The sequence below is a fragment of the Gopherus flavomarginatus genome, chromosome 13 (genome assembly GCF_025201925.1).
Source record: "Gopherus flavomarginatus isolate rGopFla2 chromosome 13, rGopFla2.mat.asm, whole genome shotgun sequence".
NCBI lineage: Eukaryota > Metazoa > Chordata > Testudines > Testudinidae > Gopherus > Gopherus flavomarginatus.
Window position 1 is genome coordinate 11,016,531 of NC_066629.1, and position 26,190 is coordinate 11,042,720.

At 49.4% G+C, this 26,190-nt stretch overlaps 1 protein-coding gene and 1 long non-coding RNA gene across 9 annotated transcripts in view; one reads left to right on the top strand and one right to left on the bottom strand.

Annotated features, from left to right (window-relative positions):
- Nucleotides 1-3,142, bottom strand: part of PKNOX2 (PBX/knotted 1 homeobox 2) — a 623,477-nt gene extending 620,335 nt beyond the window's left edge. For 2 of the 7 annotated variants that reach the window (XM_050921671.1, XM_050921661.1), the window contains exon 1: nucleotides 3,087-3,142. The gene's annotated coding sequence lies outside the window, so the exon portion shown is untranslated. The other 5 variants (XM_050921662.1, XM_050921669.1, XM_050921668.1 and 2 more) reach the window with 4 other exon arrangements.
- LOC127033692 (uncharacterized) lies at nucleotides 442-24,536 on the top strand. Of its 2 annotated transcripts, none has more exons than XR_007769179.1 (5): nucleotides 442-638; nucleotides 12,672-12,806; nucleotides 14,205-14,381; nucleotides 18,542-18,734; nucleotides 22,405-24,536. It is a non-coding gene; the product is annotated as an uncharacterized LOC127033692 (long non-coding RNA). The 2 variants fall into 2 exon arrangements; XR_007769180.1 differs by having other exon boundaries at nucleotides 14,205-14,371.
- Nucleotides 24,537-26,190: the final 1,654 nt, after the last annotated feature.

The window sequence follows — 26,190 nt, forward strand, 5'->3', positions numbered from 1 at the left end:
CCCGAGAGGGTCATTCAAAAACCCAGGCTAGGCTGAAACCTGGGGGAGACAAAGCTTCTGAGAAGCAGAAAGCTGTTTTGAAAAGGCAAAGGTGTGTTTAGTAGAAGCAGCAAAGAATCCTGTGACACCTTATAGACTAACAGACGTTTTGGAGCATGAGCTTTCGTGGGTGAATACCCACTTCCTCAGATGCATGTAGTGGAAATTTAGTAGTTTAGTAGAAGGACACTTGATCTCATCTATTCTCGCCTTAGCCCCGTTTGCGGAAGATTCTTCTTCTCAGCCCATACAGATTAGCAAAACCGAAGCCATGATTAAAGTTTAATGTATCCCCCCCCACCCCATTCACGTTGTTTGTTCGCTCTTGGCGTTCCCTAGTCGCACACAACTGAACTGCCCTCTCTCCCCTTTGGTCCTAAGCCCTTTCAAACCCAACGCGTAGGCTCCAGCGCGTACTGGCCCGGAACCGGCACAGCACCAGACTGGACACACTCCGTGCCAAAGCCGGCACAGTCCCACCCTCTCCTGACGGCCGCGGAAGTGATCATGCCTGTCGGATCTGCTACTCCCAGGCCAGAGGTTCTCCCGATCCCATCAGCGGCTCACACCTGATGTGCTGGGACATTCCCCGCAGGAGGGTCAGTTACAGCCAAACACCGCGTGGGCAGGGCCTCGCCCTCACCGAGTAACCGGCTGCGGTGGGTGTGACAGGCGGGCAAGGCCCGCGCAGGGCAGCAGCCGCTCCCGTGCCAGGGGAGAGTCCGATCCGTGCAGCCGAGCGCTCCGGTACGAAGAGCAGGCTCCGAATAACCCGCTGACCGGCGCGTTTCTGGGGGAGCCGGGAGTGGGCGCGGACACTAGGCCGAGCTTTGCCCTCACTCCCCCGGGAGAATGGGATCGGGCCCAGGGCGCTCGCCCTTCCCGCACTAACCCGGCTGCTGCCCCGGGATTTCACTCACCCTTCGGTTTTGCGGCGCGCACCCCGCGCCAGGCCAGACAGCGGCCGGGACAAAGCTCCCAGTTCCAAGCCAAGGGCTCCGAGTCCCTCCCCACCGAGCCGGCGCGGCGGGCACAGCGGGGTCCGGGGAGGGCACAGCGGGCAGCCGCTGGTCCGCAGCGCGTAGCGCCAGCCTGGCTCAGCTCCGCACAGCTGGAGCCGAGAGCCCCAAGCGACACGGGCCGGACTGCGAGCCGCGCCTGGCGGAGCTTCCTCCTCTCGCCCGCACAGAGACCAGCGTCCCCGCAGGGCACGGCCCGGGCCCCCCGCCTGGGCCGCAGCAGCCCCGCAAGAGGCGCTGCTCCCCGCCTGCCCCAGGCATCGCCAGCCCCACGCCCGGGGCTCCGCACAGCGCCCGCCGGCGGGATCGGCCCCGCGGTGCCGGGGCAGCTCGCAGGAGGCTCGCCAAGGGAGACCATCGCAGTGGAGCGCCGGAGCTCCCCGGCCAGCCCCTACACGCGGCGCTCACCAGCCCGGCTCCCGCGGGCTCTGGCTTGCGGCGAGCCCCGAGCAGCCGCCGTGCGGGCGAGTCCGGATCTCCCTGCCCGCCGCGCTGCTGAGCCCCGCCAGTCTCCGAGGAGCCCCGGGCTTCGGCCGCAGCGATTATCCTCGGTTCCCGGCCCAGCTCTGGGCAGCCTCGCCCGCTGGAGCCAGGATCCCGCTGCTGGGGCTGATCCGGGCAGCACCCGGTCCCCTTCCCTCCGGTGAGTGAGCGGCGCTACCGGGGGCAACGGGGCCGGCCCCGGGGCGCGGGTGACTAGGGCAGGAGAGCGGAGCCGCGGGCAGCCGAGACGCGCCAGCCTGGGGGCTGCCCAGTCTGCAGCGAGCGGCGGCTGAGCCGCCCGGGGAGAACAGCGGACTCGGCCCAGTTCCTGTCCGGTCCCCGGGCTCTCCCCTCCCGGACCGCACTAACCCTTGCAGGCCGCCGGCGCAGGAGCTCCGGATCCACAGCGGGGTAATACTGGGAGCGCAGCGCGGCGGGGCTGCCCCGAAACCCTCCCCTCAGCCCGCACAAACTCCGCACCCCTGGGCTCAGAGCTGCGGCTCCGGGCACCCATCCTCCATCGCCCGGTTGCCAGGCCAGGGTTCGGAGCTGCACCTCCCGCAGCCTGCTCTCCGCATGGCCAGCCGGCCCCCAGCACCGCCGCTCCGCCAGGCACTGCCCCGCCGCTACTCCCCAGCCTGGCCCGCGAAGGGAGCCGGGCCCCACGCCGCAGCCTGCCCAGCTGCCGGCAGCGAAACCCGGCCCGGAGCTTCCTGCAGCCAGGGGGAGGGAGTCAAGCGCAGAAACAGCCGGTCCTGCCCTCTGCCCCTCAGCCAGCGAGCGCTCCTGCCCCGCGCCTCCCCCGCCCGCACCCCCTGCCTCTCCGCACCCCCTGCCCCTCCAGCCCCCTTCGATCCCGCACCCCCTGCCCTCCACCGCTCACCGATCCCGCACCCCCTGTCCTCCAGCGTCCCCGCACCCAATGCCCCTCCGCACCCCCTGCAACTCCAGCCCCCTCCGACCCCGCATCCCCTGCCCTCCACCGCTCACCGATCCCGCACCCCCTGCCCCTCCAGCCCCCTTCGATCCCGCACCCCTGTCCTCCAGCGACCCCGCACCCAATGCCCCTCCGCACCCCCTGCAACTCCAGCCCCCTCCGACCCCGCATCCCCTGCCCTCCACCGCTCACCGACCCCGCACCCCCTGCCTCTCCAGCCCCCTTCGATCCCACATCCCATGCCCTCCACCGCTCACCGACCCCACACCCCCTGCCCCTCCAGTGCCCTCCGACCCCGCACCCCCGGCCTCTCCAGCCCCCTCCGATCCCGGACCCCCTGTCCAGCACCGCTCACCTACCCCGCCGCACCCCCTGCCCCTCGAGCCCGGGCCGACCTCGCACTCCCTGCCCCCAGCCAGACCGCACCCGTCTTCTGCCCCTGCACCGCCCCCGCCAGCCCCACATGCGGGGTTACCCATCCCCGCCTGCCCCGCAGCGCCTGTGCCCAGCCTCGCAGCGCGGCCGGCTCCCTCGCTAGCATCCCCTGCCCGCACCCCGGTCTCTGCCCGCCCCTGGGTGCGCGCTGGCCGCGCTGAATGACAGCTTACCTGCACGCCAATCTTCATCACACTGACACCGGCCGGGCCGCGCAGCCTATACTCACCGCCCGCCGCCGCGCGTCACGGCCACGCCCCCGCCCCCGCCCCGCGCTTCTCCCGCCTGGCTCCCTCTAGCGGGCCGGCCTGGGCCGCGTGCTCCGAGCAGCGCCCGATCGGCCCCATCCCGAGCCAGCCCACGGCAGGGACCCTGGGCTGAGCCGGGCCAGCCCGGTCCCTCTTGTCTCGGGGCTCTCAGCTCCCGCACCCCCAGGGGTGAGACTGGAAAACGCGGTAGCAGCAGGGCAGTGCGGTGCTAGGAGCTCCAGCTCCCCCGACGCCTTTTGTTTGGTGTCCTATTAACACCTTTCAAAGGGGATTTTAAAAATCTCATCCCGATCCCTAGATGTAGGTGAGCAGGAACCATGTGTACAGCGAGGGAACCGAACTGTAAACCCTGGATATAATGGAAAACCACAGGTTCTGGAACTATGGGTCCAGCACCCCCTGGCTTGAAGTGGTTTCCCTCATAATCAGGGGTTACAGTTTGGTTCCATGGCTCTCAGCACCCCTACTGTACACATTGTTCCAAGGCCAGGCCCTGATGGAAACCACTTTAAGCAAGGCTGTGCAGCTGCACCCCTAGTTGTAAATGCATCCTGTCCCCCACCCTAGATTTCAGGTTTGACCCCATGCCCCCCACCCTCCCTCGCTTTACTGACAGGAAGTGCATTATTTTACACTCTGCTGCATGCAAAATCATATATCGGAATTGTAAAAGAGAAATCAGTCCCTTAAAAACTACAGAAGGGAGATGCTAAATTATCTCTTCTGCCCTTCCTTTAAACAAAATTATTCCAGGATTTGCTCCTCCAAGAAGCAACAAAAATAGATAAACTAGAGAGTTTTATTCACAGGTCAAAGGTGTTAATTTCAGAAGTGTTACTGATTGTTTGTGAAGTCTGTGAAATAGAGGCATCAATGATAGTTATTTTTAAAACAATAACAAAACTGACACAAATCCTGTGTAAAGTGATGCGGAGGTTGCAAAAGGCATGTTTTTTAATAAATACAAAATCCCCTCACCCCCCACTAGTAGTGCTGACTGAATAATAATATCTATCACATTATTTATTTGAACGATTTTGCAGCTTTTTAATTAAATTATTTAACAAATATTTGTTTCCCACTATTTACCCAGGCCTGGTAAATATCAAAGAAGAAATACTGCTCTTGGTTACAAATGCATGAACTTCTTAGATTCAGTGTGGATTGCATGTCCATAGAATTTGACCCCTGTATCTACAGAGGGCATGAGTGCCTTACACTTGGGGTAGTCATTTATGCTTCTGCAAAGTAGATGTAAAACACTGCCATCAACAAGGGTCTGCGGAAGATTCTGATTTGGTTAGTTGTTTTGTACAGGTGCAAGTGACTGCACAAGATTCCAGGCAAGAAGTCAGGGCTTAGGTAGCTTTTTCTATATTTTTATGTGGCATTGAAGGATTGTTAGCATACCTTGAATTTGGACAGACTGCAAAAGATTATTTTGATTCCACTTCCCCCCAACTCTTATTAGAAAATGTAAATGTTTCTCTCAGGATTTTCTATGATATGCCAATATAGAACCAGAGATTTGAGATCCTCTGAAAAGTAAAGCATTGAGTCCTCTTTTCATTAATATAAAACTGAACTACTTTGTCTACCTGAGGAATATAGTTCTAAATTAATTTTGGGTGCTATTTTTTTCTAAACCAGCAGTCAAAGAAGAAAATGATAAAACCAGCATCCAAAGAAAGGTACAGTATACACAGGGTATGCACGGGGTATGACTACACTGCAGTTAAACACCCCTTGCTGACCTGTCAACTGACTCAAGCTTCTGCTGTGGGGTTATAAAATTGCAGCGTAGACAGCCTGAATGCAAGCTCTAAGCCTTTCCTCTCACAACGTCTTCTCCTCTCACAACGTCTTCTCCTCAGACTTTGTATTTTTGTCTGGCTCACCTTAATTGTGGCTTGATCTTTCATTTCTTGTACCCAAAACTCACAATGATTTTAATGGGAGTTTTTCATCTACAAAATGCTTTGTTCTGATGCTCACCCTTTCAGTGCACTTTTCTTCTCCAGCTTGCAACATTAGGAATATGATCCCTTTTTGTGATGGATCCAGCATTTTGTGCATGAAAAACTCCCATTAAAATCAATGTGAGTTTTGGATACAAGAAATGAAAGATCAAGCCACAATTAAGGCGAGTCAGAGATGACAGATGAATGAAGCATTTATTTGTATGGGAAATTGTCAAAAAGCAGGTTTGATCACTTGTGCTCACAGAACTGTTTTTTCCTCATTTGTTTTCAGTATGTACAGTATCAGACAACATGAATTATATACAGTAACTCCTCACTTAAAGTCATCCTGGTTAACGTTGTTTCGTCGTTATGTTGCTGATCAATTAGGGAACATGCTCGTTTAAAGTTGTGCAATGCTCCCTTATAACATTGTTTGTCAGCTGCCTGCTTTGTCCACTGCTTGCAGCCCATTAGAGCTAGCTGGTGGGGGCATGGAACCAGGGTGGACTGGCAGCTACCTGCTCCCCTAAGTTCCCTGTGCAGTAACCACCCAGCAGGCTACCAATTGCCGGCAGTTCAGCTGTTCCTCCCCCATTGCCATGTGCTGCTCCTGATCTCTGCCTTGGAGCTGCTCCCAGGAGCCTCCAGCTTGCTGTGCAGGGGAGGGGGAAAGAGGAGGGCTAATGTCAGGGTGTCCCCTTTCCCCCTACTCCTGCCCCCCGATTATCCCTTCTCCCTATAGAGCAGGGTGGAGACAGGACAGGGCTCAGGACAGAGAGAGCTTGCTGGCCGCAGCTGCTGTCTCAACTTCCTGATCTTTTTAAAGACAATGTACTTAGAGTGATGTCAACATACTTAAAGGGGCAATGCGCATCACTCTCTCTCTCCCACACACAGACTGTGTCTCTCTGTCTGCCATGCTGTCTCCCCTCCCTCCATTCGTGATGCCTTGTTGCGTGTGAGGCTACATTAACAACGTGTTAACCCTTGAGGGCTCAGCCGAATGCTAGTTTATCATTTAGCAGTAAGGCATTCCCTGGGCAATATCCCACCCTCTTCCACCCTCTAACTTCACCACCTCAACCAGCTTCACAATCATCATTGCTGTGTACAGTATTAAATTGTTTGTTTAAAACTTATACTTTGTCATTTTTTGTCTGGTGAAAAAAATTTCCCTGGAACCTAACCACCCCCCCCCCCGCCCGCATTTACATTAATTCTTATGGGGAAATTGGATTCACTTAGCATCGTTTCATTTAAAGTCGCATTTTTCAGGGACATAATTACAATGTTAAGCGAGTAGTTACTGTATTCTCAAATAGTTGAGAAGGATTGCAGGCAGAGCTAGAAGTGGCCTATAAATTAAGGTTGCCTAACACCTTCCATTGTAAGAACCTTTTTCAGTTGCTTTTAACTTTGCCAAATTTTAACCATTCAGGCTGCAATGTTCCTCATGTAGAAAAAAGTTTTAGCTAAAATGGTTCAACGGTTTGCAGGAATGATGTGAGGGAAGAATACAGTGTTTTGGCCATGTTACAAAGTCTTAAAGCCCTTTAGATGCCACATGAGAGAATTCCATTTAAAAATAAACATAGGAAATTATATTAAAAGGACATTAAGGATGCAAAGTCAAACACTCAGAATGCAGGAAATGCAAAATTAAAGGTGCCTGTGCAACTTTAATTCAGCTCCCTTGCACACATGCATTATGATACAGTCTTTAATTACATGATCTCAGAGTATTTTTTCCAAAGGACCCCTACCTCAGTCAGTGTACAAGATGTACAGTGCTCTGGGAGCAAATCAGGGTTGGACAGTCAAGGAGGCTGTTGTTTATAGGACCTCTGCCCAATGGTGCTGACTTAGCAAGTGGCCGGGGGCTGCTCCACCCCCTCTCCACCCCAGGCCTCGCCCCCACTCCACCCCTTCCTCCATGCCCCTATTCCGGCTACAAGAGAAGTCAATGGGAGCTGAGCTTTGAACATATAAAGTGCTAAGTACTCTGAAGAATCAGGTTGTAGGTGTCTCAAGTTGGGCACCTAAAATTGCTGGATATTTTTCACAATTTTGGTCTCAATCTCTCTGTGACTCAGTTACCCATCTGTAAAATGGGGTACTATCACCTTTCTTCACAAGGGGGTTGAGAAGATAATTTATTAATGTTTGTGAAGCACTCATATCAGTGATAAACCTCATAAAAATCCCAGGAGGATATTAATTTTGCAATCAGTGCAGGGTTTGATTGGTGTGCAGTAAGTAAGTCCTGGGGCCACAGATTGAAAGATGAGGATAAAAATGACTGAATAACTACTCATTTAGTGAGCACTGTCCATTCTGTGCATTGAATGAGGCAGGCATCCTGTGGGAAAAACATTATGTGATTCTATAATTAAAAACTGTACCATAATGCGTGTGCACAGGGGGACCAAATTAAGGTTGTACAAGCAAACTGAATTCTGGTATTTGCTAACTTTTGAGTGTTTGACTTTGGAAACCTCAGCATTCTTTTACCATAGATTTTTGTGCATACTTATATATAAACTAGGGGCCCTCCCTGCCCCAGATCAAGTAACAATATTAATGATTTGGGCTCAATAAAACATTTCCTATGTACTTGCAAACACCAAATTATATCTCAGGGCTGTCAAATGGTTTTTAAAAAATCATTATTAATCACAAGATTTAAAAAATTGTTGCAATTAATTGCAGTTCTAACCACACCATTAAACAATAATACAATACCGATTTAAATTTATTATAAATATTTTTGGATGTTTTTCAACATATTCAAATATATTGATTTCAATTACAAACAGAATACAAAGTGTACAGTGCTCACTTTATATTATTATTTTTCATTACAAATATTTGTACTGTGAAAAAGCTAAAGAAAAGATAGTATTTTTCAATTCACCTGATATGAGTACTGTCATGCAATCTTTATTGTGAAAGTACAACTTACAAATGTAGAATTATTTTTTTTGGGGGGGGCTGCCAATTAATAGCAGTTAATGCAAATGATGAACGCAAAACAAATTAATGCATTATTTTTCAACAAGTGTTAATTGCACGCTTCTGCTTTGAGCCTCTTAACTTACTGTACTTCATCGCTTGGCGGACATTGGAACAGTTCTGCTGTGTTCTCATGATCTGGAGTGATTAAATGTCAGAAAAAGCTAATGGAGCAAAGCAGCAAAAGTTCAGGTCTTTTGAATGGGAAGTCTATTTTTCAAAAACGTATGGATGGTTCTCTGGATAAAAAGATGATTTTCTGGTAGCTACTGCAAGGTTGAGCTCCAGTACCATCGATGTAGTTCGAGTCTGCAGTACCACCTATGCGCTAAACATGCTTTCACCTCCAGTTCTTGTGCTACAGGTAACCCACCAGCAGCAAATGAATCCCACCAGCTGCAACAGAGTACGCTTACAGGGTTTCAGGATCGCTTCAAGCCAATGGATCAAACAAAGTACAACAGGTTAACCAATGCCATTGCTAAATGGATAGCTATCACTGCAGACCACTCAACATTGTAAATGACAGAGGGCTAAGAGATGTTATTCAAACTGCATCTTCCAATCAGTCATATACTTTGCTCTCTGGAGGAGCATTGCATCAGGACCTATATTACAAAGAGAAGATTACAAAGTTGGAGCTTCTGAAAAATGCACTAGCTGTTGCTTTGACTGGTGATCACTGGACATCCATGAGCCATCACAGCTATCCTGGAGTCACAGCACACCTGATCGCTGCTGCACGGCCACTGCAGTTGTTTGCTTTCACAGTAAATACATAAACCTGTGATTAATCGCAACTATTTTAAAAATCTAGTTAATTTGTTTTTCATTATTTGCTTGTGTTAACTGTGATTAATTTCCAGCCCTAACTATACAGAGAGGGAGAGAGAGAGAAAGAACAACACTGACAACTGGAAAAGTTGTATTCCGGGTGTGCTGGCCCACTGTGATCCCTTCATGGAACACCAGCATTGTGCACAGATCTCTGGTCAGAGTTGTGGGGGGGGGGGCTTAGCGAGATCCTCCCCTACAAAATATACCCTTTAGCCTAGAAGAAGACGAAATAGGCTGGGAGCCTTGAGATCAGGAGCCAAGGCCTGGCCTACTCCAAACAGTTAAGTCAACACAAGACTGCTTACATTGACTTAACTGTGTATGTATCTACATTTCATCTACATCTACAGCTCTGGCTGCTGTAACTTCCCCAATACGCTGTCTTAATAACATCACATCCCCAGGTGATGTAGAGTCAAGGTCAACATAGTTAAGTCAATGCACTGTCCGTGTAGACTTACATCAACTGTTAGTGGTCTCCAGGAGGTGTCCCCACCCTGAGTGTTCTGGTCTGACCCAGTATGGCCATTCTTATGTTCAGTAAGTTTAAAAAATATGGATTGGATGAATGGACTATAAGGTGGATAGAAAACCAGCTAGATTGTTGGACTCAACGGGTAGTGACCAATGGCTCAATGTCTAGTTGGCAGCAGTGTCAAGTGGAGTGTCCCAGGGGTTGGTCCTGAGGCCGGTTTTGTTCAACATCTTTATTAAGGATCTGGATGATGGGATTAATTGCACCCTCAGCAAATTCGCAGATGACACTAAACTTGGGGGAAAGGTAGATATGCTGGAGGGTAGGGATAGGGTCCAGAGTGACTTAGACAAATTGGAGGGTTTGGCCAAAAGAAATCTGATGAGGTTCAACAAGGACAAGTGCAGAGTCCTGCACCTAGGAAGGAAGAATCTCATGCACTACTACAGGCTGGGGACCAATTGGCTAAGCAGCAGTTCTGCAGAAAAGGACCTGGGGATTACAGTGAATGAGAAGCTGGATATGAGTCAGCAGCGTGCCCTTGTTGCCAAGAAGGCTAACAGAATATTAGGCTGTATTAGTAGGAGCATTGCCAGCAGATCAAGGGAAGTGATTATTCCCCTCTATTTAGCACTGGTGAGGCCACACATGGAGTAGGGTGTCCAGTTTTGGTCCCCCCACTACAGAAAGGATGTGGACAAATTGGAGAGAGTCCAGCGGGGGCAATGAAAATGATTAGGTGGCTGGGAAACATGACTTACGAGGAGAGGCTGAGGGAACTGGGGTTATTTAGTCTGCTGAAGAGAAGAATGAGGCGGGATTTGATAGCAGCCTTCAATTACCTGAAGGGGGGTTCCAGAGAGGATGGAGCTCGGCTGTTCTCAGTGGTGGCAGATGACAGAAGAAGAAGCAGTTGTCTCAGGTTGCAGGGGGGCGGTTTAGGTTGGCTATTAGGAAACACTATTTCACTAGGAGGGTGGTGAAGCACTGGACTGGGTTACCTAGGGAGGTGGTGGAATCTCCTTACTTAGAAGTTTTTAAGGCCCAGCTTGACAAAGCTTTAATTGGGATGATTTAGTTGGTGCTGGTCCTGCTTTGAGCAGGGGGTTGGACTAGATGACCTCTTGAGGTCTGTTCCAACCCTAATATTCTCTGATTCTATCCTCTGATTCTATGAAAGGGGTAGTTATTTGGAACTCCCCTCCCCAGGCAGCTACCCCAGGAAGTGGGACTGAGGCCACTAGTCTCCCTTAGGTGTCAGCATGGCGGGGATAGGTGAGGGGCATCGGCTATAAGGGCAGGACAGGGTCAGCGGGTGGAATTCTTCCTCCGCAGCGTGAGCCTGCTCTTCAGAAGCACCAGCAGCTCCATCAGCTTCTGCCACAGCTGCATTTGCTGCTGCTGGGGCTCATGATGCCTGGCACTTGGCCTGCGGCTGAAGGTGGGCTCCATGCTGTCACATGGGAGCTGTATCTTGCTGGAGCTCAGAGCCATCCTGCAGCCCTCTGGCCACTCTTGGCCTCCCCCCACGCCCCTTTGGATGCCTCTGCAGAGCAGAGCGAGCTCCATGCTCCCTGCTGTCACTCACTGCTCTGGGCGCTCCCCTGCCCTCTGGCAGCATGCTCCTCCATGCTCTGCATAAGACCTCCTGACCACAGTGCCCTGGACAATTGCCCACATTGCCCATCTGCAGGGCCAGTCCTTGTGGTATGAAACTCAGGGGGCAGGTGCCCCTACAGCCCTCCCTAAATGGCACCCCTGGAGGAGGAGTATGGGGGATAGGCATCCAGGGGATCCAGATATGCGGTGAGCCAGAACATGTGTTTGACTCCATCTCAGTCCAGCCAGTCCCTACAGTCTAGCATTATACAGGGGAAGGAACCACTGGTATATATGCTGTTTGCTTTGAAATTACAGGGATGTAACCCCCAAAGCAGCAGGACACCTCTGTTGATTTACTCTTTTTTACTTATGCTAGCAGCATAGGCAGTGGGTATAATCAGCCAGGGCAGGCTAAGCCTCCCCTAGCATAGCTGCAGACACCGGATGCTGTTTGTGGAGTTTGCATGGGAAGTTTTTCTTGTTACTATGTCCCATGCAGGTTCTGGGGTGGCTAAGGAGGTGGTACGAGCTACTCAGCTTCCTGGGTTCATCAGTAATCTCCCGGGACTCCAGAGCATGTCAAAAGCTCAGGTTCTTTGGGAAGAAATGAGCTTTTCCTGTGGAGCATCACAGGATGAGAGGCATGGCATGGCCGGGGGCCCTCTGGCCGGCCCGGGGCTCCTCTGGCTGTAGGGAGTGGGGAGGCTCGAGGCTCCAGCTGGCCTGGGGGTCCTCTGACCATGGGGATGGAGGGGAGTTCAGGGCTCCAGCTGAGGAGGGGGCTCAGGGCTTCTCCGGGAGGGGGGGCTACTGTCTCAGGGAGGGCCTCAGGCAGAAGGGGTGAGGCCGGGGGGACAATTTTCCATGCCACTCCTCCGTTACTTCAGTGGGAACCATAGCAGCACACAAGCTAGTCACATACAGTCCCAGATGGCAGCCAGTCACCTGCAGGACCTGTTCCCTTTCAGCCACCATTATCTCACTTGTGAAGGTACCAGCTAAAATCACCACCGCCTGTGGATAATGGTGCCAATATTCAGTTCAGTTGCCCTATACATACTCATGCCCCTGATCTACACCCATCATTTCCCCCATTCGCTCCCTGCCCCAGGGCTGTATTCACCATGGCTGGTGCTGTGAGTGCTCCTGTGCAGTATAGATCCCAAGATGAAATTAGACTGTAGTGCTTACAACTTGTGTGGATCAAGGGGAGTGAGTTCAGTATCCTAAGTTTAGATTTATCTTGAATACACTGAAATCTGTGTATTGTATCTTCAGCAGCCGTAAATGTGGCCTTGAGGGACTCTCCATCCACACCAGTGGAATGGCTGGGCCAGAAAAGGAAGGAGGAAGAGGACTGGGGTTGATATGTCCCAACAGATCCTGCAAGCTTCCACTGCTTCAGATAATGAGCACAGGACTTGGAGGATCACCCTTGCAGACAACATGGACAGGGACAGAGCGGAGAGGAGAAAGGCATAGGAAAAGGAGAGGGATGTGCAGCAGGAGATGCTTGCACATCTCAGGCAGGAGACAGACATGCTGCAGACTCTGATGGACCTGCAGGTTCAACAATCCCATGCTAACCTCCCTCTTCAGCCCATAGAGACCTGCATATCAGGACCTCCCAACACCCCTGCAACATTCCCCATGGCATCAGGTGTTGCTGAACTACCCTTACACCTCCACTTCTGGGACATTAAAGACAGTCCCAGCTTCCCATGTCTTTCACAGGTCAGTGTATATGTATCTGAAATGGAAATGATTGTTCTTTCCCCTTCATAAGGTTTTTTTTCCCCTCTAATTTATTAAGTTATAAATGTTTTTCTATTTGCATTGTTATGCAATAAAAGTCTGGTTTTAGAAATATAATTCTTCTTTATTAGTTCACAACATATGCTGGGTGGTGCTGGCATCATTCACAGACAATTTTAACACATGCATTGGTAATGTTATATTACCACACACAGAGCACTCACCAAAGTGTTCATACAGGGCTTCAAAAGAGCAAGGATAGGTTGAATACACTACAGCAATACCCTCTATTCTGACTTACAATTACAATGGTCTTTCAAAGCCTCACTGAGTTGTATAGCTCTCCATTGAGCTCTTATAGTGCTGCTTATCTGACTGCTCAAAATTAGCAGACTGCCAATCCACCTCTGCGGTGGACGTTTCCCTCCTTTGCTTCACAGATATTATGGAGGACACAGCAGGTGGCTATAACCATTGGAATTTTTTTTTCCCACTGAGGTCCAGTCTCATAAGTAGAAAGTGTCATGACCAGTCAAATGACCAAAGGCACATTCAACCGTCATTTTGCCCCTGCTCAGCCTGTAGTTGAAGTGCATTTTGGTGCTGTTGAGATGGCTGGTGTGCGGCTTCATAAGCCATGAGAGCAAGGGTTAGGCTGAGTCTCCCGAGATAACTACTGCCATTTCAATATTGGGAAAGAAAGTCCCTGCCTGCAGCTTTCTAAACAGCCCTGTGTTCTTAAAGATGCGTGTGTCATGCACCTTCCCTGACTGGCCTACATTGATGTCAGTAAAGGATCCCTGGAAATCCACCAGCACTTGCATTACCATAGAAAAGTAGCCCTTTCTGTTGATATACTCAGTGGCAAGATGGTCTAGTGTGAAAATTGGGATGTGCATGGCATCTATCGCCCCACCACAGTTCAGGAACCTCATTGCTGCAAACCATCCATTATGTCCTGCACACTGCCCGGAGTCTCAGTCCTTCATAGCAGGAGGCGATTAATAGCCCTGTACACTTGCATAACAACAGCCGCTGTGGTGGATTTCCCAACTCTAATTGACTCCCAACAGATCAGTAATCTGGTGTTGCAAGTTTCCACAGTGTGATCACCATTTGTTTCTTCACTGTCAGTGCAGCTCTCAGTCTGGTGTCCCTGCGCTGGAGGGCTGGGGCGAGTCTGGTGCACAGATCCAGGAACGTGGCCTTGTTCATCTGAAAGTTCTGCAGCCACTGCTCATCATCACAAACCTGTATGACAATGTGATCCCACCAGTCAGTGCTTGTTTCTTGGGCTCAAAATTGGCACTCTACTGTCTGAAGCTGCTCTGTGAATGCCACCAACAACTCTGATTTGTTTCTTTTTATGTCCCACAGCAAGCTAGGCTCCAGAGAATCATCAGGTTCCCTGTGGCTCCTCCTGTGGCTCTGCAAATACTGGAGGATCAGGTGGCCCGTGCACGCAACACTCATCACAATAGTGCAGAGCTGTGCAAGATCCATGCTTCTGTCACAGATGGCAGACAGTGAGGAGGGACGTTCAGGTTTGTGCAGGTGATTTTTAAAAGGACACAAAATATCATGGGATGCAGATGAAATTATGAGATAGAGAACAATGCATTGTAGGAAGTTGAACCCATGCTACCAGACACCCTGTGCAATTCGTTTCAGCCCCATGAAGCATTGCAAAGCCTTCCTGTAGTGGGGTAACCACCCGCTCCAGCCTGGAAGGGGTTGGAAAAACCCTGTAGAGGGCTGGGGCTGGGCAAGGTAAAACCCTGGCTGATTGGGGAAAGTGGCTGCAGCTGGGGCCATGCCCCAAACTGAGCAACAGGGCTGTATAAGAAGGCAAAAGAAGTCAGAAGGATCAGTCTTCCTCTGCCTGTAGTCTAGAGGGAGAAGCACCTGGCTGTGGGGAGCTAGAGACAGGGCACCTGAGTGGAGCAGGGCTGTGGAAAGGCAGAGGAGCTGGTAAGCTCCATCCTGGAAAGCCCTAGACTGCAGCCTAGCACAAGGCAAACAGGTACTGGGGGTTGCAGAGGACAGGCCAGGGGTAGGCCAAGGCAGCAGGTCCAAACCCAACCTTGCCAGTGATGAGGAGGGTGATACTGCAGTCTGCCCCAGGGCATGGGGGCTAGATGATGACTGGCAGTAGCCTGATACTGAGGCGAGGTGGGACTAGTGGGTGGGGGTTTCCTGGGGAGGGGAGACCCTGAGAGAAAGGGGTTACTGCCAGGGGGCAGCACCCCAGCTAACAGGGCACTGGAGTCCAGAGAGGGACACGGGGGCCAGAGGACAGGTGGATCACCGACCTGCAGAGGGCGCTCCAGAGCTGGAAAGTGCTAATTCCTAGAAGTCGCCAGCAGGAGGTGCCGCAGGGGTGAGTCCACACGACTACATTTCCCAAAACACCCTGTGCTACATGGTGGCAAGTTGCCCAATGGGACAGCTACCCACAGTTCACTGCTCTCTGCATCGATACAAGCGCTCCTAGTGAGAATGCGCACCGCCGACACAAGGAGCATAATATGGACACACAGAAGCAATGTAATAACTGCAGCAGCTTCGTACCAGCATAATTTAGGTCTACCTAAATTTTGTAGTGTACACGTGGCCCAAGTCTCTTCTCCTGCTGACCACTATTAATATAGCTGCATGTTTTACAACACTTATTTTGCCAAAGGTTCATTATGTTAGGAGCAGACAACTATCATTTCTACATTTACGATAACTGACACTGCACAAGGTCGCGTCAGGTAGAACTGGGATTAGAACTCAACTCTCCAATAGTGTAGACCCAAGTCACTTGAATGCTAACGCACCATCTTTTGCCACAAAGTTGTTCACTGTATATGTTTTCTAGCCACTGCTGAAATCACTAGAAATGTGATCCAGATGCGGGAACAGAACCCAAAAATTCTGATTTTCCCACCATCCTTGGTCATTAAATGGCTATGCAGCCTGAAGCAGTGTGTTTGGTTTGAAGTATGTCCTTAGGATAACAAGCCTGGTACATATCAATTTCTTTGTTAAATTGATGAACTCATATAAACTTGCAGCATCCAGCTGGCATGACTGGACACTGCAAGACGGAGGTTCCTAGGGTTGTGTCTGGGACTGGAGATATTGGCTAGTGTCATTCGGTTGTACAATCCAAGGAGCACTTACATGCCAGGGGCTGTGTGAACAGCCCAGGAGTGGGGGTTCTCACAGCAGAGCAGGGTAAGGCTGGCTCCCAGACCTAGCAGATCACCGGTCCAGATCACACCAGAGGGGAACGTCACACCCTCACACAGCAGCACCAATTCTTATCCACCCTGCCTCTCTGAAAGGGTAAGCCGAATTTATGTGCTTAGCTGTGCTTTACATGACCACCTCCATGCTGCTCTGTGTCAAGCACAGACAGTTTTGGTTAGCAATACGTGAACATGTTGAAATGGGTGTGTAGTGAATGAGAAGATGGACCTGTGGTCAAGGGACACACACTAGGACCACAAGAAGTGGGTTCTAGGGCTGGTCTGCCACACACTGAGTGACATGGAGCAAATTGTATCAAGCACAGTTCTTGGAGGTGCAAGTCGTGAGGTGGCTTCTGTCTCTGTGCCTCAGTTCCTGCCCGTAAATGGGGATATCCAAATGCCTGCATTTCCCAAGGGAATGTGTTAATAAACCCAGAAAGGTTTGGGATATGAAAAAGACCAGAGCTGTCCAGGGAGCAATGAGTGAGCTGAAGCTTTCTTGGATGTGGAGGAGAAGTGCAGGAGACCTAGAGCTGCAGGAGGGGTTCTGGGCATAGCAGTAAAGTTGGCACTGTCCCTGGGGTGTAAGGGGAAGGGGCTGGATCTCTGTTGGGCAGGGGCTGAAGGGAGTGCAAGGATCAGAAAGACCCAGGGAATATGGAAAATTGGGCTGGGGAGCCAGGGCACAAGGCTGGGTCAGGTGTTACAAGGTTTGTATAGAGAACTTGGCCTGGTACAAGCATGAGGCTAGTTTTGTTTCAGTGTCATGGGTATTTTAGCCTGTCAGTGTGATTAGTCTCTTTCCTTTGATGAAATGGTGACTCTTAAGGAGCTGCTGTGTATGCCGTTCCCTCCAATGGGGGCTGCTTCTGGAGCACTGTCAGGGATGACCCCAGAATTAAACTTTCTGAGACTTAAAGAAACCTCCAGTATTGTCTGCAAAGTCTGGGTGTCCCAGAGGTTAAACCATTCCATTGACAGAGATGTCAGAGCCTCCTGTAGCCTGGTTCAGTCACATGTTTTTAAAAAAGGAAATTCATTTACAAAAGCCTTCATTATGCTGAATCTACGCTTGGTGCCTTACAACAGTGCCCTGTGCCCGGCCAGGACTAGTATGGGACTTCAAAACCCCAAACTCAAACATTAGGAATCCAGGAACTGATCAGTTACAACCTCTCTGCATCTCCCTGGAAGAAATGTTCATGTGAGAAAAAAAAAACAGACCAACCAACCCAACTTACAAACCCAGCAAATGCATAGTTAAGGTGCTGCTCCATGGAGGACATATAGGCCCAGCCTTAATTCTGCCTCCCGAGGGATCACAAAAGGAACTGGAATTATACAGTACGACACTGCTCCCTCACAAAAAGGGCTATTTCCTCTGTCACACCATAACACCAAGCCAGGATTCCTGTTCATACAGTCCAACGTGACCCTCAATGTCTCTTTGTTGTTCCTACTATTGGAAATAAGGAAGTGTCTGAAAGTTGCTCTGGAAACTCTTGAATTTCACTCTGCTTGTCTAGGAGTTCTGCTGCTGGTCAGTGCCTGAACCTAAGCCACATTAAGGCCTGCCTTGCACTAGAAAATTAAGTCAGTTTAACTATGTTGCTCATGGTGTGAAAAATCCACTGCCCTCAGTGATGTAGTTAAGCTGACTTAACCCCCAGTGTAGACAGTGGGAAGTTTACCTAGCTACAGCCTCTAGGGGAGGTGGATTATCAACACCAGGAGTTCACAAACTTCATTGCACCGCAACCCCCTTCTGACAACAAAAATTACTACATGACCCCAGGACAGAGGGGACCAAAGCCCAAGTCCCACTGCTCTGGGTGGGAGAGCCAAAGCTGAAGCATAAAGGATTCAGTCCCAGGCAGAAGGCCTGTAACCTAAGCCCCACCGCCCAGGACTGAAGCCCTCAGGCTTTGGCTTTGGCCCCGGGCAGTGGGGCTCGGGCTTCAGCCCTGGGCCCCAGCAAGTCTAAGCCAGCCCTCGCCATTTTGGGGTCCCGACCCCCAGTTTGAGAACCGCTGACCTACACCAAAGGAAGAATCCTCCCATCTGCACTGGTAATGTCTACACTGAAGAGCTACAGCAGTGCAGCTGCAGCGGAGCAACTCTGCTGTTGTATCGTTTTAAGTGTAGACATACCTTAGGTGCTGGAGAGTGGTTTGCTTTAGAAGAGCTCACCCTGGTCAGAGGGAATAATGCAGGTATTGGAATGACTTTCCAGTGTTTTTCTTGTGCCTATTGGCAGTGGTAGGGAAGTTTCACAGCCAGTTTGACTGAGCCAAAAAAAGTAGTGTATCTTTAGCAAGTGTTGAAGAGCAGAATGAAAATGCATGGCTGACAGGATTAATGAGGACAATGTTACAAAAAACTTGCCTTCAAATCCTAACAAATGTCTGTATTTTTATTTCAAGTAGCTGAGCTGTCAGACTTCAAAAGTTGAGAAATAAACACTGCTTCCTTCAGTTACAGGACCTCTCATTTGCACTGAGAGAGTGAGAAGAGAGATTTGCTTAATTGTCCCTCCCACAAAGCCACCAAGACAACTCTCCTAAAAGGGGAGTATGGCTGGAAGTAGTGCACACCAGCCCCCTCTAGTTGCAGCGTGATTTATGGCTCTACAGCAACCCCTCTGATTGATTCAGGAGCAGCATCTGTGGTAAGATGTTTCGTTGCGTGTGTGTTCTCCCTGTGTATTGTCCCAGCTCTGTGCAGACAGCTGGCACAGCAGATCTTGAGCGAACTGCCCAATGACCACAGGATCTATTAAGGGAGGAAGGCACCCAGCCAGGTTTATTGTTGATGAAGCACGGTACTAGTATCCCACAGACTCTACCGAACTACTAATACATGTATGCCCATTAACAGTGGACCAGCTCAGTGAATGGCAGGACTTTTCGTTCTTCTCTAGGCTAGACAAAGACACTCTCTTTGAGATATAACTTTATACCCCGATATAAATAAGTTATGTACTGTCCCTCTGATGTAGTTAGTTAACACCCTCTGATGTAGCCAGTTACTACCCATCACATTGTACATCTCTATCCATCACACTGCCATCCTGAGCTTATCTTTAGGATGGGTCAATGTGTTCCTGTTCTCTTTAGGGATGTGTTGGTATCGAGGTGTTCTGGTACCACCCTTCTTGAATGTATTTGCTTGAGTGCTCTGTGCCTAGCACCTCTTAGGAATGATCAATGGCTCGATGTCTAGCTGGCAGATGGTATCAAGCGGAGTGTCCCAGGGATTGGTCCTGGGGCCGGTTTTGTTCATCATCTTTATTAATGATCTGGAGGTTGGATTAATTGCACCCTCATCAAGTTCACAGATGACACTAAATTGGGGAGAAAGGTAGATATGCTGGAGGGTAGGGATAGGGTCCAGAGTGACCTAGACAAATTAGAGGATTGGGCCAAAAGAAATCAGATGAGGTTCAACAAGGACAAGTGCAGAGTCCTGCACTTAGGAAGGAAGAATCCCATGCACCTCTGCAAGCTGGGGACCAACTGGCTAAGCAGCAGTTCTGCAGAAAAGGACCTGGAGATTACAATGGATGAGAAGCTGGATATGAGTCAGCAGTGTGCCCTTGATGCCAAGAAGGCCAATGGCATATTGGGCTGCATTAGTAGGAGCATTGCCAGCAGATCGAGGGAAGTGATTATTCCCTTCTATTCGGCACTGGTAAGGCCACATCTGGAGTATTGCATCCAGTTTTGGTCCCCCCACTACCGAAGGGATGTGTACAAATTGGAGACTCCAGCGGAGGGCAACAAAAATGATTAGGTGGCTGGGATACATGACTTACAAGGAGAGACTGAGGGAACTGGGGTTATTTAGTCTACAGAGGAGAAGAGTGAGGGGAGATTTGATAGAAGCCTTCAATTACCTGAAGGGAGGTTCCAAAAAGGACGGAGCTAGGCTGTTCTCAGTGGTGGCAGCTGACAGAACAAGGAGCAATGGTCTCCAGTTGCAGTGGGGGAGGTGTAGGCTGGATATTAGGAAACACTATTTCACTAAGAGGATGGTGAAGCACTGGAATGGGTTACTTTGGGAGGTGGTGGAATCTCCATCCTTAGAGGTTTTTAAGGTCCAGCTTGACAAAGCCCTGGCTGGGATGATTTAGTGGGTGTTGGTCCTGCTTTGACCAGGGGGTTGGACTAGATGACCTCCTGAGGTCTCCTCCAACCCTAATATTCTATGGTTCTATGTGCGTTTTTGGTACTGCAGGCACAGCATGCTGAAGAATCAGAGGGCAGTGCAGAACAGGGAAGAAAATTGGCAGCATGTGACCTCCAGAAGAAGAAAGAGGAGAACCCATGTATCCCCAATACAGCTAGAGGTAAGAAACCATTTTCAGGCTCTCTGCACAGGTACTATGGTGGAGAATAGTTTGGAAGAGTCATCTGAGGGAAGGGATCAGAAGGAGACCCCATTGACTGGATGACATGGGATGCATTGTCCTAGGGATGGGGGTTCCACGACCACCACTCCCAAAAGGAGGAGATGGGTGGTGATGATCGGGGACTCCCTCCTGTGGGGATGAAGTCATCCATCTGCCGTCCAGACCGGGAAACTTGAGAAGTGTGCTGCTTGCCTGGAGCTAGAATGCAGGAGGTGACAGAGTGTCTGCCAAGACTGATCAAGCCCTAGACCGCTACCCCTTCCTACTTCTCCATGTGGGCACCAATGATACTGCCAGGAATGACCTTGAGCGGATCACTGCAGACTATATGGCTCTGGGAAGATGAATAAAGGAGTTTGAGGCACAAGTCATGTTCTCATCCATCCTCCCTGTTGAAGGAAAAGGCCCAGGTAGGGATCATCGAATTGTGGAGGTAAATGCGTGGTTATGCAGGTGGTGTCGGAGAGAGGGCTTTGCATCCTTCGACCATAGGATGTTGTTCAAGGAAGGATTGCTAGGAAGAGATGGGATTCACCTAATGAAGAGAAGGAAAAGCATCTTTTCAGGCAGGATTGCAAACATAGTGAGGAGGGCTTTAAACTAAGTTTGCCGGGGGATGGAGACCTAAGCTCTGAGATAAGTGTGGAAGTGGGATACTGGAAGGAAACACAAGGAATGGGGTGCAACAGGGGAGACCTCCTGATTCATTCTGATAAAGTAGGGCAATCGGCTTGTTATTTTAGGTGCCTATATATGAACGCAAGACTCCTGGGAAATAAGCAGGAAGAATTGGAAGTCCTGGCACAGTAAAAGAACTATGATGTGATTGGAATAACAGAGACTTGGTGGGATAGCTCACATGACTAGAGCACAGTCATGGGTGGGTATAAACTATTCAGGAAGGGCAGGCGGGGGAGAAAAGGTGGAGGAGTTGCACTGTTTCTAAGAGAGCAGTATGATTGCTCAGAGCTCCAGTATGAAATTGGAGAAAAGCCTGTTGAGAGTCTTTGAGTTAAGTTTAGAGGCAAGAGCAACAAGGGTGGTGTCGTGGTGGGAGTCTTCTATAGGCCACCAGACCAGGAGGATGAGGTAGACAAGGCTTTCTTTGGACAACTAACAGAAGTTTCCAGATAACAGGCCCTGGTTTTCATGGGGGATTTCAATCACCCTGACATCTGCTGAGAGAACAATACAGCAGTGCAAAGACAATTCAGGAAGTTTTTGGAGAGTATTGGGAACATCTTCTTGGTGCAAATGCTGGAGGAACCAACTAGGGGCCATGCTTCTCTTGACCTGCTGCTCACACACAGGGAAGAATTGGTAGGGGAAGTAGAAGTGGGTGGCAATCTGGGCAGCAGTGACCATGAGATAGTCCAGTTCAGGATCCTGACAAAAGAAAGAAAGGAGAGAAGTAGAATATGGACCCTAGGTTTCAGAAAAGCAGACTTTGACTCCCTCAAGGAAGTGATGGGCAGGATCCCTTGGGAGGCTAAGATGAGGGGGAAAGGAGTCCAGGAGAGTTGGCTGTATTTTAAAGCCTTATTGAGGAAGCAGTAACAAACCATCCTGATATGTGGAAAGAATAGCAGATATGGCAGACAACCAGCTTGGCATAACAGAGAAATCTTCGGTGAGCTTAAACAGAAAAAGGAAGCTTACAAGAAGTGGAAACTTGGACAGATGACTAGGAACGAGTATAAAGATATTGCTTGAGCATGCAGGGGTGTAATCAGGAAGGCCAAAGCACAATTGGAGTTGCAGCTAGCAAGGGATGTGAAGGGTAATAAGGGTTTCTACAGGTATGTTAGCAACAAGAAGAAGGTCAGGGAAAGTGTGAGCCCCTTACTGACTGGGGAAGGCAACCTAGTGACAGAGGATGTGGAAAAAGCTGAAGTACTCAATGCTTTTTTTGCCTCAATCTTCACAGACAAGGTCAACTCCCAGACTGCTGTACTGGGCAGCACAGTATAGGGAGATGGTGAGCAGCCCTCAGTGGTGAAAGAACAGGTTAAGGACTAATTAGAAAAGCTGGACATGCTCAGGTCTATGGGGCTCGATGCAATGCATTGGAGGGTGCTGAGAGAGTTGGCCGATGTGATTGCAGAGCCATGGGCCATGATATTTGAACACTTGTGGCAATCGGGGGAGGTCCCGGGCAATTGGAAAAAGGCAAATATAGTACCCAACTTTAAAAAAGGGAAGAAGGAGAATCCAGGGAACTACAGATCAGTCAGCCTCACCTCTGTCCCCAGAAAAATCATGGAGCAGGTCCTCAAGGAATCCATTTTGAAGCACTTGGAGAAGAGGAAGGTGATCAGGACAGTTAACATGGATTCATCAAGGGCAAGTCATGCCTGACCAACCTGATTGCCTTCTATGAGGAGGTAACTGGCTCTGTGGATATGGGGAAAGCGGTGCGCATGATATACCTTGACCTTAGCAATGCTTTTGATACTATCTCCCACAGTATTCTTGCCAGCAAGTTAAAGAAGTATGGATTGGATGAATGGACTATTAGGTGGTATAGCGGGGCGACCACCTGCTCCACCTTGAAAAGGCTTAAAACAGCCCAGGAGGAGGGTTGTGGCTGGGAGCTACTAAGCTGGGCTGATTGGGAAGTGGCTGCAGCTGGGCTACGCCCCAGTCAGGCCACAGCTGGCCAGTATAAAGAGGCTGGAAGCCTCTTGTAGAGGGAGAAGGGCCTGGCTGCAGGCAGCTAGACACATGGTACCTGAGTGAAGCAGGGCTGGGAGAAAGGCTGGGGAGCTCCAGCCTGGAAAGACCCAGGCTGCAGCCTAGCATTGGGCTAAAATGTACTGGGGGTTGCAGAGGGCAGCCCAGGGGTAGGCCAAGGCAGCAGGTCCAAACCCAACCTTGCCAGTGATGGGTTGGCTGATACTGCAGTCTGCCCCAGGGCGCAGGGGGCTAGATGATGACTGGCAGTAGCCATATACTGAGGTAAGGTGGAGATAGTGGGTGTGGGTTCCCTGGGGAGGAAGGATGGTGTTCCCAGTGGTGCAGATGACAGAACAAGGAATAAGGGTCTCAAGTTACAGTGGGGCAGGTCTAGGTTGGATATTAGGAAACACTATTTCACTAGGAGGGTGGTGAAGCACTGGAATGGGTTACCTAGGGAGGTGGTGGAATCTCCTTCCTTAGAGGTTTTTACAGTCAGGCTTGACAAAGCCCTGGCTGGGATGATTTAGTTGGGAATTGGTCCTGCTTTGAGTAGGGGATTGTACTGGATTACCTCCTAAGTCCCTTCCAACCCTGATATTCTATGATTCTTTGGGGCACTCCTAGATAATTAATATGTATGGATATGGTGTATATATTTGCATGTTACATATGGGTATATATGCATACTATCTATGTGTACATATGACAGCACTTTATGTCCAAGCTTAACAATCCTTTTCCAGTCTGGGTACTGTAGTTTGGCCCTCGTGGTACTGCAGATAGCAACACATTGCTGTTAGGGCAATTACAGTTACAACCTGTATTATTACTGGTAGTAGGCTGAGTGTTCTGAAATACTGGGATAGACATTACTAAAGTGTGTCCCACCGTGCTATGTATATGAGAAGTAAAACAGAAATTTGCTTTTGTTGCAACAAAATTAAAATAATGATGTCACACAACATACAATACAGGTGACATACAGGACAAACTTACAATTAAGAACAAATGGTGCTAGAATTCTATTTATAACTATATAAAACAAGGCAATAACTAAAATAAAAAAGGGTTAAATATTTTAAAAAGCAAGTTATTACCTTTTATTTAAAACTTTTTAAAATAAAAATTGATAAAAATCCATATGAACATTTTCCAAATTTGTTGTATCAATGTAGTAACTTAAGGCATTTTCCATTACTTTATATTAAACTTTATTTTAAAACTCTGCTATATGGAAATAAGAAAAGCCCATGTTTCAAATATTACTCAGTGGTTAGGATTAGAAGCAGAGTCTGCATTTCTGTTGCTTGGCAACCATATCTTCAAGAAAATTAGGCATAATTTCAGCTGTTGCATTTCTGAAGGGTTAAAATAATTAATATAGTGGGCTTATGTAAAGTAAAGTTTTTCCTTTCTCCTTGTTTGTTTTGTTCTGTTTTTCAATTGCTTTCTCTTGGAAGTTTCTGTAAAAACTATAACTTTCAACTTTTAAAACAGAGAGAGCAGAAGTGAGTGCAGGTGGGGGAGGACAAAGGGGTGTGTGAAGAGCAACTAGGAAGGTAGGGAGATCTGAGCCAAGAAAGATTAACTCTATCAAGGTATCTTAAGGTACAGGCAGCAGCAGCGAATTTAGCAAATTGAGAGAGGATATAGAGGAAAACTTAACTGTTATGTAGAAACATTTTAGAATATTTCACCCTTGTGACTGAGTCACAGCTCCGCTCCCCTAACGTACTCTGTGAACTGTTCCATTTTTGGCCTTCATCTGAATGATCAATTCAGTGAAAGCACTGTTTGCTACTTCTGCCTTCTTTGTACTGATTTTTGCTGTTTTGACAGGCACCAGTCAGCTGCTCGGAAGGGGCGGGGTATGCAGCAAGCTGGGGGGAGCCGGGCAGGCCCAGCTTCAGAGCGGAGCGTGGGCCCTGCCCCTGGCGCCATGGTAACCCCGTCTAAGGCACAGCTTTTCTGAAAATGTGCTGAGGGGAAGCAGCTGCTTCCCCTGCACCCCACTAGCTACGCTACTGACCTGTCTAGGTATTAGTTAGTTTAACCGGAACCTGGCTTTTATAGTAAGGTGGGGGTTGCACTGCAGTGGACCCCATTTCATCTCTTAATTTTGCTAGGGCCACCTTTTTTCATTTGTCCTCATTTTTCAGGCACAGGGTAGCTACCTGAAGCCTACTGTTGGCCACAAGTATTTATAACAGGGGACAGCACATTTTTTGTAGCTTTTTTTTTTTACAGCTGTTTCCAATGTTTTATTCTGTTTTTGTGCTTGCTGTCTCTGGACTGCTTTCTGCCCTGCTAGGAGAATGGGAGCATTCCAGGGCTCCGTAGCTTCTCCTGCTTCTTTTAGCACTTTGTTTCAGTAACTTGCCTCGACAATTTTATGGTGTATTGTCTTAATAATTTAACAGCTATGGTTATAGTTTGCAATATTCTACATTTCAAGGCTAAACTCTCTGCCCTAACCTTACAGATTTCATTCCATGTTTCTTCTCCACTATATTTTTAAATGCATATAGGCCCCCCTTGCTGGCAATCCAGCGTGTCCAAATTTCATCAAACTATGTGGGGATTTGCAGGGAAGGGATAATGGAGTTCCTTAGCTGGTGGTTTTCTGTCATATTAGATTGTGATTCCTACAGGGGACAGATCACTTACTAGATCAGCGGTTGTGGGTTACCAGTGTGGTTAGAGGTTTGGCTGCATATGTGTGTTCTCCCTGTGTGCTGTCCCAGCCCTGCACAGACAGCTGGCACAGCAAACCTTGAGTGAACCGCCCAATGACCACAAGATCCGTTAAAGGATGAAGGCACCCAGACAGGTTTATTGTTGACGAAGCACCGTACTAGTATCCCGCAGACTTTACCGGACCATCAGTACATGTATGCCCATAACAATGGACTGGCTCAATGAATGGTGGGACTTTCCATTCTCCCCTCAGCCAGACAGAGACACTCACTCTGAGACTCTATTTTATACATCAGTACAAACAAGTTACGTACTGCCCCTCTGACATAGTTAGTTG